Below are 13,627 nucleotides of genomic sequence, written 5' to 3' on the forward strand. Positions count from 1 at the left end.
TTATTTATTTCAAACAATCATAATTTACAAGAAAAGCTAAAAAAAAATTACCTTTTTTCTTATCTCATTATATTAAAACTTATTGCTTCAGCTTAAAATATATATATCGATCAGGTTTATGAGACATCTACAAAAAGAGCTAGAATTTTTTGAACTCGATCAAATTTCATTAAAAAAAGCAAAAAAAAAACATTTATTTTTTATGTTCTCAGGCTACGGAATCAATTTTTTTGTTTGACAATCTATTAACAAATTTACCATGTGAAAGCTAATTAGTAGTCATGGTCTATCATTACTGTATATACTTTATACATGTATCTATTAAAGAAAAAAAGATAAAAATAAAAAACGATGAAAATCGGTTAAAAACGGTCAAAAACGTGTTTTTTAAGAACTTGTTTCTTCCGTTATTCAATCAAAACTCTTTTAACGTTTTCAAGTTTTTGCACATGAACGCATAAGGCCAAAACCTACATGTCCTATAAGTTTGAGATTTTTTGAACTTTCCAAAAAAAAGCTAAAAATAAAAAATTACCCAAAAATACCCCTAAAAAACAAGGTGTTTTTCAAAAATTCATATGCAGAGTGTTGGAAAAAAGTCCGTATCAGACGCCTAATTTTTTTTCCCTCATCTTTCATCTGGCATCTTTAGAATTGTCAAAAAAAGTTTCCTTTACCCAAAATCATCATTTTGTCATAGCCCCAACACGTGTACAACATTCAAACAAAACGTTATAGCTTAGTTTAAACATTTTTTGGAATTTTTTCTTAAATTCAGTTATTTTTGAATCAGATTTTTCATTAAAAAAATATTTTCATTTTCTATACAAATCCTTGTTCTGCTATCTTAAGTATTGTTTTTTTTTTTTTCAAAAATCACAAGAAATAAAAATGTTTTTGGAAAAAAAAATTGTTTGGATTCGTAGAGCACTTAATTACCACCTAAATATGTATTATACCAAACCCGATTTTTCTACTTACAGTTTAAGGCATTTTCTGGTACCTAATTGCTCTGCTTACTTTCGGTACATCAAGTTAGTACCTAAAAACATTCATTTTTTAAAAAAGTAGTCTAGCACTTAATTTAATTTTTGGGTATTATGGGGTTAACTACAAAAATGTCAAAGCTTTCACTGCTTCTAGACAAAAAGTCGTTAAACCGTTCCTCTTATAAATTTAATAACGTGTTTTAGAGTTACATATTTTTCTTTTGCAGATGCAAAAATTCTAAAAAAAATTTGCAGATACAAAAATTCTAAAAACCTTAAATGAGTTTATCCATTTCAAACTCTTCTCTGTAAAAATATATAATTTTTCTATCCAAACATGACATGGAATATGCTTTTGATAGGTATGCAACAGATTTTGTAAGTTCTTAATGCTTCTAAGTCCTTTCCAATAATCCAACTTCACTTTCTGATTAAATTATGTTTGTGTTGTTCTTTGTATAGTATAGATATCCTTCTATATAGCCTTGCAAAAACTTTAACTCTATAACAAATCACAGCTGTTGCTGTTGCAAAAGTTCTAATACTTCCGGATTTCCAGTCAACTCTCAAAGCTGATGGAAAAATTAACAGAATATTTACTTAGAAAATTTGCTCTCGTTTAAGCTTTTTGCAAAAGAAGCAAGACGAAGAAGAGATTTATAGGAAGATTTAATAAGAATGCTAACAAAAATATGTATGAAAAGACTGACTATTCCTTTCCATCCTTTCTCTCCTCCTATTTTTGGTATATGTTCGAAGAAGCTTAAATCGAAAGGCTCCTTAAAGTTTTCTGTGTGTGTTTATTTAGGTCAGAAATCGGTCGAATTTTTGTTTACTTTTTCGTCCTATTTTCTTCTTTTTTTTTGTGAGAGAGAGATTTATATGACTTCGTGCGTATGAAGGATTAAAAGTTAACCCAAAGAAATGACTAAGTGACCTTTTGGAAGAATCAATGAATAGTTTGTATTATATAGAAGAAAAGGATAAGCCACCAAAGAAGATAAACTTTCCTCTACACACAGAGACCACCACGAGAGTGAAAAGTCTCAAGAAATAATCCCCAAATGCAGGCAAATAGGATTGATGATAATAAAAATAGGATTAATAAAGTTTGTTGGTTTTTCGTTGTTTTTGGAATAAATTTTGTGTGTTTCACTACTTGCTTCGCTGCCATAAACATAATACCTTACCTAACATCTACTTGTCGTTTACAGTTTAGGTACATATAGACATAAATCCTTCTTTATTCCAGCTAAGAGGTAATATTGAATGACAAAAATAGAAAACAAGTAAAAGCTTTTCAAATCCGCATATCGAAACGAACTGACTAAAAAGGAACTTATAGCACGAGATCTGTGAAGTTTTTAATTGAATTTCGTGGCGTAATTCTAGTCACGTGGTATTGAAGGTGTAGGTGTAGTTGTATTTTCGCTGAGAGAGAGCCTGTGTGTGACAAGCTTGCGTGTGAAACTATTTATGTCAAGGGAAAAGACATTTAATTGTGGAAAACAAGACGTTTCGGTTAAGTGGTTTGGCAAGGCTTAAGCTGATATAGAGTTGAAAATTGATTTAGATTTAAATGATTTTAAGAGCAGAATGACGTGACACTCTGTTTATGATAGGTTTCTTCTGGCATATAAATTACGTGGGTGGCGCTGAATGGCTTTGGGTTTTAAAAATAAGCAATAGTTAATTAAATGTTACGTTGTTTAATCGCATTACAAAGAGTTTTTTCAGTGATTTATTATCATAGTCTATTTAATAGACCCGAGCTCCAGAGCAAAAATAGAACAAATTCGTTCAAGACTTTTTATTGGCGATTATGATTCCTTGGCATACAAGAATACTCCAGCCAAAAGTGCTACTAAATCCGTTGGTGCATTTCTGAGAAAACGGCAACACTGGTCGGTTTTCAGTTTTTTTGATTTAACTCGAAAACCAAGCCTGACTTTGAAATGGTTCAAAGACACTTTTCATAGCAAATTAAATTTTCTGTCAAGTTAAGATGGTTAATAAATTTTAAAAATTATTTTTGACTTAAATTCTAACCTAAAATCAATGAAAAAAAAGTTAAAAAATTGACAATTTTATTTTTTCTTACTAAATCAAGGGGCATTTTGTGTATGTAGCCGGGACGTCCAAACTTTGTACTAATGAAATAAAGTAGAGGTAAAATCCTTTGATAATATGCAATTTTAATTTTTTTTTGTCAAGAAACAACTTAAATGTACCTATTCAAAAACTAGCACTTTTTCTAAATTTCTGACTTTTTTAGTTAAAAGCAAGTTTTTAAAACTCGATAAAATCGTATTAATTGGTAACTTTTTGACTTTTAAAGTAAACATACTTCGAAGGATTGATTTAATATAAACTAAATATGGCAAACAAAAAAATTTATTTGCATCCTTATGGCCTTTTGTGCAATTTTGTGTATGTGCATTTTTATAAATACGGGTTGAATGGATGGACGGAGAGTCATTAGCTTTGGTCTATTGCATAGAAGAACATTTAATACCAACTCTTTTACTGTTTTCAATGGCCTGAAAAACAATTCTTGAAAAATCTGCGACCAACGAAAAGTTTCTCTTGAAAAACGAAAACAATACTCTAATGAGTTTGAAACAAAATAGCTCAGGCAAATTAGTAAATCCAATTGCACTTTTCGCAGGATAAATTTTTTTCATGGAACGTGTTTAGGTGAATGTCCTTATAGTAAAAGTGAATTTTTTGGGATGATAAGATATCGGGAACAGCCGCCATCTTGGAAAAGAGGTCGGTGCCGTTTTTATTTTATAACTCCATTTTTACTCATTTAAACCAAAAATGTCCAAGGATAGACTTATTATAAATTAAATTATCTAAAAAATGATATACAAATGAATTCCGTGAACTAGTTAAATTCAATTTTATAGTCGGTCAAAGTCCAGGTTCTTCTCGCAAGGTTAAGACAATATGACATTTTTTCAAATATCCGAAGAACTTTTTATTTGTTTGGGATTTTCTTAAAGAATGAATTATAGCACTTTTAAATATCTATAAAATGAGCCCTTTCTCGTAACTGTAACCAACATAATGTATGAGCCACCTAACGTCGAAGTTCACATTCTACTAGTCAAAAGTGAGAAAATAACAAGTTTTCTTCTATTAGATCGAGCAAATTTTTGAAATGGAGGCATAACCAAAATATAAGTAAACAGTTTTTTAACTATATTCGTCTAAATATTGAATTCAAAGTTTGAAATCTTTAATGTTAACCTTTATATGGTTTTCGAGGTTTTAAATGAAGTGAATTTTCCAATTAATGTGAATAAGCTAAAGTGACATTATTTATAATTCTAAATATAAGAACTGATGCCCTGTCATTTTTCCTAAACATGAACACCTCAATCTCAGCATTACGATAAGTATAACTCAAGATATGAGGCGTGTAAGCCGTTATGTTTTCGAGACTATTGTGTTTAATTTTTGATTGTTTATTTGAACTATTGAAATGTTCAGTTAAAAAATCGTATATCATGACTTCGACGTTTGGTTGCTTCTGCAATGTGATGGTTACAAAAACAATAAAGGGTTCATTTCATCGATAATTAAAAGTGCTATAATTCATTCTTTAAGAAAATCCCAAACAAATAAAAAGTTCTTCGGATATTTGAAAAAATGTCATATTGTCTTAACCTTGCGAGAAGAACCTGGACTTTGACCGACTATAAAATTGAATTTAACTAGTTCACGGAATTCATTTGTATATCATTTTTTAGATAATTTAATTTATAATAAGTCTATCCTTGGACATTTTTGGTTTAAATGAGTAAAAATGGAGTTATAAAATAAAAACGGCACCGACCTCTTTTCCAAGATGGCGGCTGTTCCCGATATCTTATCATCCCAAAAAATTCACTTTTACTATAAGGACATTCACCTAAACACGTTCCATGAAAAAAATTTATCCTGCGAAAAGTGCAATTGGATTTACTAATTTGCCTGAGCTATTTTGTTTCAAACTCATTAGAGTATTGTTTTCGTTTTTCAAGAGAAACTTTTCGTTGGTCGCAGATTTTTCAAGAATTGTTTTTCAGGCCATTGAAAACAGTAAAAGAGTTGGTATTAAATGTTCTTCTATGCAATAGACCAAAGCTAATGACTCTCCGTCCATCCATTCAACCCGTATTTATAAAAATGCACATACACAAAATTGCACAAAAGGCCATAAGGATGCAAATAATTTTTTTTGTTTGTCATATTAAGTTTATATTAAATCAATCCCTCGAAGTATGTTTACTTTAAAAGTCAAAAAGTTACCAATTAATACGATTTTATCGAGTTTTAAAAACTTGCTTTTAACTAAAAAAGTCAGAAATTTAGAAAAAGTGCTAATTTTTGAATAGGTAGGTACATTTAAGTTGTTTCTTGACAAAAAAAAAATTAAAATTGCATATTATCAAAGGATTTTACCTCTACTTTATTTCATTAGTACAAAGTTTGGACGTCCCGGCTACATACACAAAATGCCCCTTGATTTAGTAAGAAAAAATAAAATTGTCAATTTTTTAACTTTTTTTTCTTTGATTTTAGGTTAGAATTTTAGTCAAAAATAATTTTTAAAATTTATTTACCATCTTAACTTGACAGAAAATTTAATTTGCTATGAAAAGTGTCTTTGAACCATTTCAAAGTCAGGCTTGGTTTTCGAGTTAAATCAAAAAAACTGAAAACCGACCAGTGTTGCCGTTTTCTCAGAAATGCACCAACGGATTTAGTAGCACTTTTGGCTGGAGTATTCTTGTATGGCAAGGAATCATAATCAGCAATAAAAACTCTTGAACGAATTTGTTCCATCCAAAAGGGTCTATTCAATAGACTACAGATCACATGAAATTTATTGTTCCATCAAAGATTATTTTAAGCTTTGAAAACTTAAATGGAATTTAGTTTTAAGTATCTAATAGAAAATTTCGGATGTCCACGTGGAAACCGTGGCCTTAAACAATTGTAAGGCCATCCTAGAAGTGCGAAGGAAACATATATGTATAACAGAAAATTAAAAAAAAAAAAATTGATTACAAAACAAGTTTCAACTTTTTTTTTCGAAATTCAAAAAATTTATTTTCTGAAAATGTTGTAACTTATGTGTTTTTGTTTTCTTTTTTAATATTCGATTCCTTAATATTAGACGCACCCAAAACGCGTACAAAACCCATGAAAAACGCGTCCGAAACGCGTCCAAAACGCAACCAAAACGCTCCCAAGACGTGTCTAAACGCGTGCAAAACGTGCCCGAAACACGCCCAAAAGGCGTCCAAAACGCATCCAAAACGCCTCCAAAACGCGTCCAAAACGCATCCCAAACGCGTGCAAAATGCCTCCAAAACGGGTCTTAATCCGAAACGCGTCCAAAACACTTCCAAAATGCGTGGTAAACGCGTGCAAAACGCGTCCAAAACACTTCCTAAACTCGTGCAAAACGCGTGCAAAACGCATCATAAACGCGTCTGAAACGCATCCTAAACGCATCCAAAACGCGTGCAAAACGCGTCCGAAACGCGTCAAAAATGCGTCCAAAACACTTCCTAAACGCGTGCAAAACGCGTCCTAAACGCGCCCAAAACACGCCTTAACCGCGTGCAAAACGCGTCCAGAACGCTTCAAAAACGCGTCCTAAACGCGTGCAAAACGCGTTCAAAACGCGTCCAAAACGCGTCCCAAACGTGTCCAAAACGAGTGCAAAACGCGTCTTAAACGCGTCCAAAACGCGTCCCAAACGCGTGAAAAACGCGTCATAAACGCGTCCGTTTTGGACGCGTCCAAAACGCGTCCCAAACGCATCCGAAACGCATCCGAAAAGCGTCCTAAACGCGCCCAAAACGTGTCCCAAACGCTTCCAAAACGCGTCTAATCTTAAACGCGTGCAAAACGCGTCCCAAAAGCGTCCAAAACGCGTCCCAAACGTTTTGGACGAAATGCGTCAGAAACGGGTCAAAAACGCTTCTTAAACGCGTCCTAAGCCCGTCCATAGCGCTTCCAAAACGCGTCCAAAATGCGTAGAAAGCGCTTCCGAAACTCGCCAAGACTTTGAAAACCTTGATCATGTTCAGCTATGGACGATTTAATTAACAAATCTTTTTATAAATTTAAATATTACGGTAAAATGACAAATCAAGCTGCCTACTTTTAGTAGAGTAACTAAAGCAAATTATTAGGGAACCCGGCCGAACAGCTCTGATTTTGACGATTTTTTTTTCAAACGTAGGTAATTTAAAATACTTTAAAGTCTATAGATTAAAAATTGCCGGTGTTGCCGTATTGTTTTTTAAAATTAAAATTAATTTTTTTTTTAACAAAACCATTTTTTTTGCTTAAATTTCATAAAACAAATGATAGCAAAAGATTCTCTAGGTAATTTAAGGAAAATATATAAAAGGCAGTAAGGGACAATCTTTCATCGTTTAAGCGATAAATGCAATTTTCTAACATTCTGACCTCAAACACAAAAAAAATATTTTGAAAACAACGGCAACACCTAAAATATTTTAAAATACATTTTTAAAAAGCCAGAAGCTCATTCTTATCTCTTAAATTTAAATCCACTAAATTTAATAAAGACTTTTTGAAAAAATGGTCCTCAAACTCAGAATTTAAAAAAAAAATGTTATTAGAAAAATTTAAAATGACTTTTTTCCAAACTTTTTCTAATAAAATAAAAATTTATTTAAAAAAATTTTTGGCCATACATATTATCAGTTAATTTTCTCAAGGACTGTGGTAAATAGGAACTTTAAATTTTTGCTATTTAACTTTCAACAGTAAGGGTTATTAAATGAATAAAAAATAATTTTATGTTTAGATGTTGAACTTTAAAAAAAAAATAAGTTACATTTTTTTTCAAAACTTTTATTAAAAAAAGTTCTTCGAAAATGAAATACTTTTTAATTTTTTTCATAAACCGTAATACATATTGACATTTCCTTTTATAATTTGAAATCATAATAAATGCGGCCAAAAAAATTTGAAAATAAATGCATTTTATATTACGACCAAGTTTAAAAAACGACATGTTAAAATTTTTTCAATAATTTTTTTTTTTCAAAAATCTGAGTTCAATTACCATTCTTTCAAAAGCCGTTCATTCAATTAACTTAATTTTAATTTTACATATATGACTAAGGTTCTAGCTTTTAAGAAATGTATATTTGAATATTGTAGGTGTTGCCGTTGTGTTCAAATATTTGTTTTTGTGTTTGAAGTCAATTAATAAGAAAATTGCATCTATCGCTTGAACTATGGAAGATTGTCCCTCACTCCCATATATGTTTTTTCCTTGAATTTCCTAGACAATCTTTTGGCATCAATTAATTTATGAAATTTAAGAAAAATTTTTGAAAAAAATTTGTTTTTGTTCACAAAAATCTTCAATTAAATTTAAAAAATCAAAACGGCAACACCGGCAATTTTTAATCTATAGACTTTAAAGTATTTTTAATTACCGACGTTTGAAAAAAAAGATCATCAAAATCTAAGCTGTTCGGCCGGGTTCCCTAATATTGCCAATTTTTGAGCTTTAGTTACTCCACTATTTATGAGCTTGTTGATTTGAATATGAAATGATTTCGACGAATTGCCTCGAAAATGTATACCAACTTGTTCTTTTTTTATATCATTTCCAATACGTACTTGTACCATTAACAATCGAAACCTTTTCCTAGTCAAAACATTTCATTCATTTGAATTTTCTGTTCTGCAAACATTAATATAATAAAATTCTCTAGAAATCATTGATGAATGCGATGGTGGCCCAATATTGTACGAATTCTCATGACAAATCTCTATTGTGATTTTCAAAAACACCCAAACTCACTCACACACACAATAAATTTTGTGTACAATTTCGACTTTGAATATTGTTCATAATAATAATTATAAAGTCTGACCCGATATTTTGGAATTGGCTTGTTCTGTGTAACGAAGTTTAAATTAACATGCACTCGCCACTATAATATGAGATGGTATTGGTATTATATTTTTGGTAGCATATATAAATGCAGAATGAACATTCACCAAATCAATGGAATTTTACACATTGTTAATTTTCCTATTCTACTTTTAATTATTGAAACCGTAACATGACATGACCATATATTACCATCACCATATGATATAGAGGCCACATATGCAGCGGTATTAACAACTAAAAAGTTCATTTGACTAGGATAAGGCTACTCTGGCCACTCGCTGATGATGCATTGCATACTAATCACACATAATTAATGAACACTAAATCAATGGATTCATTGTGTTCTCGCCATGTTTTCTAGAGAAAAGCGGAAATTGAAATTTTATGCAATTGCGTGTGTATAGTTTTGCAAAATTTTGTGGAAAATTCTCCAAGGGTATCTAAAATGCTGTTGAATTTTATAGTAAATGTTAATGAATGAATGAAATTTACCATAAAGGGTGTGAATGTAAATATTTCTTCCATATATAATATTACATGTAAAAGCTAATTGTCATTTAAAAAACTAAATGTTTTGAAAACTTCAAAATGTACGTTTGATATTTTGTTGACGCTTAAATCTCCAGGATTGTTTAGAAAGCAACTATCAATTTTTTGACATGATAACGGGTCAAATGCATAAAAATAGTAAATGCTTTTACTTGAGAAATTGTTGCTGATTTTCTTACGGGCACAGTGATGAAAAGGTGCCAAACTGTGAATAGAACAATAAATATAAAGTTTGGTTATAATCAGACTTTATATTCTGCCTCCGGTTGCCCAGCCAAGTTCTTTATGAACTTTGGTCCTACACCCTTAGGAAACAACTCAGGCCTTTTTCGAACCACTCTAACTTTTATTTCAATAATGTCAAAAATTTCAAACTCGTTTTATTTGTTAACATAGTCGAAATCAAGCTCCTCAAAAACTTTCATCTACGTAGGATAAGTAGTTTCTGAGGAAAAGGCTTTCAAAAATCGCAAATTTACTCACTAACACATTAACTTACATATGATAAAAATTATGGCAAGTTTTCATAGAAACTTGTTATGGTGAAGGATCTTGAAGGACATTCAAAGAAAAAAAATCGAAAAATTGAGATTTTACATTCAGGGGGCGTGGTAACCGCCTATTTTGGTAGAATTAATATCAATATATTAAAAAGTATACTTCTGAATACCCTAAAATTTTTAAACTTTGTAGAATTGTAGTTAATACAAAGGAAACATATTCAAACTTAAGATTTTATACCTTGGAGGCGTGGTATGTCCTTAAAAATAATAAAAGAAAGATATAATGTTTCATGAATTAATTAACAAGTCTTAGAAAAATGTAGTTTTGGTTTTTTTTTTTAATTTCTCAAAAACGACAAAACATTTTTGCATTCGGTTTTCTGTTTTTGCTTAAAAACAAATTAGAGCATTGATTTTTGAACACTTGAATAGTACTTAGGCACATACAATTTTGAAAAAAAAAAATTAGTTCGCAAATTAAAAACTTTTTTTTTTCAAAATTTTGATTTTGAAAATTAATTTTTTAAAAAATGTTTTATAAAACTGCTTTATTTAACAGCAAAATAAAAAAGGGGTTTTGGGCTTAATAAAAAGATATAACATGTAGTTATAACCGTTGATTTTCGTTAATATTTTTTCCTAATTGAATCATTTTTTTAGTAAATTGCCACTCTTAGGTAAACGAAGGTGAATATAAACCCCCTCCAATACGATTTTGTTCTTGTCCCGACCCAACCTACACGCTTAAACTTTTTGGCACATCCTCCTGAACTTGCTTGTATAAGAAATGAGATAATAATAAATTAAGCAAAGCATATGTGTGGTTTTTATTCACAAATCAGCTTTTTCAAAAATGAAACCACAATCCGGAGGGGTTGGGTACGATTGACCGCATTTTAAAATCTTGTTCTTAAAACCTCGCATCTTAAAATCTCGCATTATGAAATCTTTTTTATCGAAATCTCGCAATTTCAAAATCTCGTTTACCAAAATCTCGCAACATTAAAATCTCGCAAACTAAAATCTCGAAATTTATAATCTCGCATTGAAATAAAATATTTATTAATTCGTGCGCACGAATTAATAAATATTTTATTTCAATGCGAGATTATAAACCTACATGATATTGCTAGCTTAGGAAAGCCCAGAACCTACCTCTTCTGGTTTTTCGTTTTGTTTTGAAGAGATAAATAGAAAAGGAAAAGGTTTGTTAACTGTCAGGCGCCTATGCCAGTTTTTTATAGTGTTCAGGGTCAACTGTTGAATGTTGGAGTCAAAAGGACTTAATGCATGTGAATTTGTTGTATTCGACCTTCTCTTTTCATTTAATCTGTTGCTTATACATTTTGCTGCCAAAAAAGCAATTTAAATTTAAGATACTTTACGCTCTAAACTAATTCTTCTAATGCGAGATTTTGATATAGCAAGAATTTAATGAACTTGCGAGATTTTAATATGCAGGATTTTGAAAGTGCGAGATTTTGTTATGTGAGATGTTAAAAATGCGAAATTTTGCTTTGCGTGATTTTTGCAAAAATGCGAGATTTTGTTATAAGCGATTTTAGTTTGCGATCAATCGTACCGCTCCCAATCCGGAGGCACTTAGGCTTAAAATAATGAAATGAAATTTTGCTTATAAGCTAACCGAAACATTTAGCACCTTTTAATCGCTGAGCCTTTTTGAAAATCCAAAAAATTGTATTTCGACCCATCCTAATGTATACGTTCCAATTTCTTATAAAATAATGAATAAAATAATGAATGGCATCATCCACAAAAAAGTGACGCCATTTCATGTTTAGCACTGGCATAGATTTCAATTATTAAGAATTAAAAATAAACTTTTGGAGATACAAAAGTATTCTATAGCTTATTTGAAAGATAATAACCTAAAGGTGAATATTAATAAAGGATTTTGAAAAATTCAATCATTAAATAGGGTAAATAGGAGCAAAACTAAATTGAAAAAAAGTGGCTACATTCTAAACGCGATGTTGTAGAAATTTTTTTAAGTCGATAGATACCTAGATTTATTGTAAGGCTGATAAATGTATTCAAAAAATTCTAAAAAATTTTGAAACCAATTTATGAACGGCTTTTTAAAACTAAAACACGTGGAAGACCTTTGAAAAAGTGGTGGATTATAGGTAGGGGAATTTTTTTTCACAATTTAAAATGTCGGCCATTTTTTAAATTTGAAATGTCATTCGAAAGATAATAAAAAAAATAAGAAGTCTATTACAAATTTTCTTCTTAATCTCTGCTTTTCGAAATATGATTTTTTTTAAAACGCCAATTTTTTGGAGCCGTTTTTAACCGTTTTATATTTTTTATCGTTTTTTCTTTAATAGATAAATAAATAAAATAGATATCAACTGGAGATATATAATGACAGGACTATATAATTATGTTAAAAATTTCAATTCATTTCGTGTTCACAATTTTGAGATAACGGTAAAATAAAGTTTTTTTGTTTTTATGATACCTATATATAAAAATTATATTGAACTTTATTGAGCATGCTGATAATATTTCCTTTCATATGATGTATCACCCATAGCGATACATTCACTAGAAGCTACACAATCTTAAATTGAAAAACTTCAAAAATACATGTTAAGATCTGTTGCCCATGAATGAAATTTTGACATGGTTGGCTTTAAGAGTTCTTAATTTGTAGGCATCGTACAGATATAATTGAAACATCATATTAAAGCTTAAATAATAAGCTTTTAGATGATATAAAATTTATTATAGGCTGTCATATAAAAAATGGACTTTTCGGTAGTGGAAGAAAAAAAAATTTGGTTTTCTTTCTTTTTTTTGATGAAAATTAATTGGATTCAAAAAATTCTAGCTCTTTTTGTAGATGTCGTACAGATATGAATGATGTGAATATTTTGACCTGAAACAATAGGCTCTCAGATGGTATAAAACTTATTATAGGTTGTCAAATAAAAAAAAAATGGATTTTTGGGATTTTTCAATTTTTTCATAAAAAATGATTGTTTTTATATTAAAAAATTGATATAATGAGAAAAGAAAAAACAAGGTAATTTTTCATCACCCACAATTGTGACATATATATTATTATGAAAAAGTTGGTATGTGCGATGTAGTCATGAATATTAATTTCACAACCATACTTTTCTTTTCGTAGAGTTAAACCAAAATCTTTTCAAGACGTTTAAAATCTTTCAACAGTACGTTTTTATATATTTTTTTAAGTAATTAATGATTCGTCTCTCTGTGACGTGCCTCGTTTAACCTTGGCCTACGGATTACAACAACAACAAGAAATAAGTCAACTCTAGGACATTAATTCGAATTGCGCGAGGCATAATTACTCGCTGGCTTTTCCTTGGCCAAAAATACATACATTGTTTTAATTTGGTCCAGCAATTTATTTTAATTAATCAGCATTTACATTCACATTCGCAAATTGCCAGTTTTTTGCTTTTTTTGCTTTTTAGCTGAACTTAATTTTATGGGACGATGATGAGGTTTTAATGATTATAACAACCAATGTTGATGACGAGAGGTTATTAATGCAATTATAATTTTTCATATGCAAATAATAATATACTTTTTGGGCTTTTATTATATCCTTTCGCTGGCTCTTCGTTTGCAAAATTCAT

Source organism: Episyrphus balteatus, chromosome 3 (genome assembly GCF_945859705.1).
Source record: "Episyrphus balteatus chromosome 3, idEpiBalt1.1, whole genome shotgun sequence".
Taxonomy (NCBI): Eukaryota; Metazoa; Arthropoda; class Insecta; order Diptera; family Syrphidae; genus Episyrphus; species Episyrphus balteatus.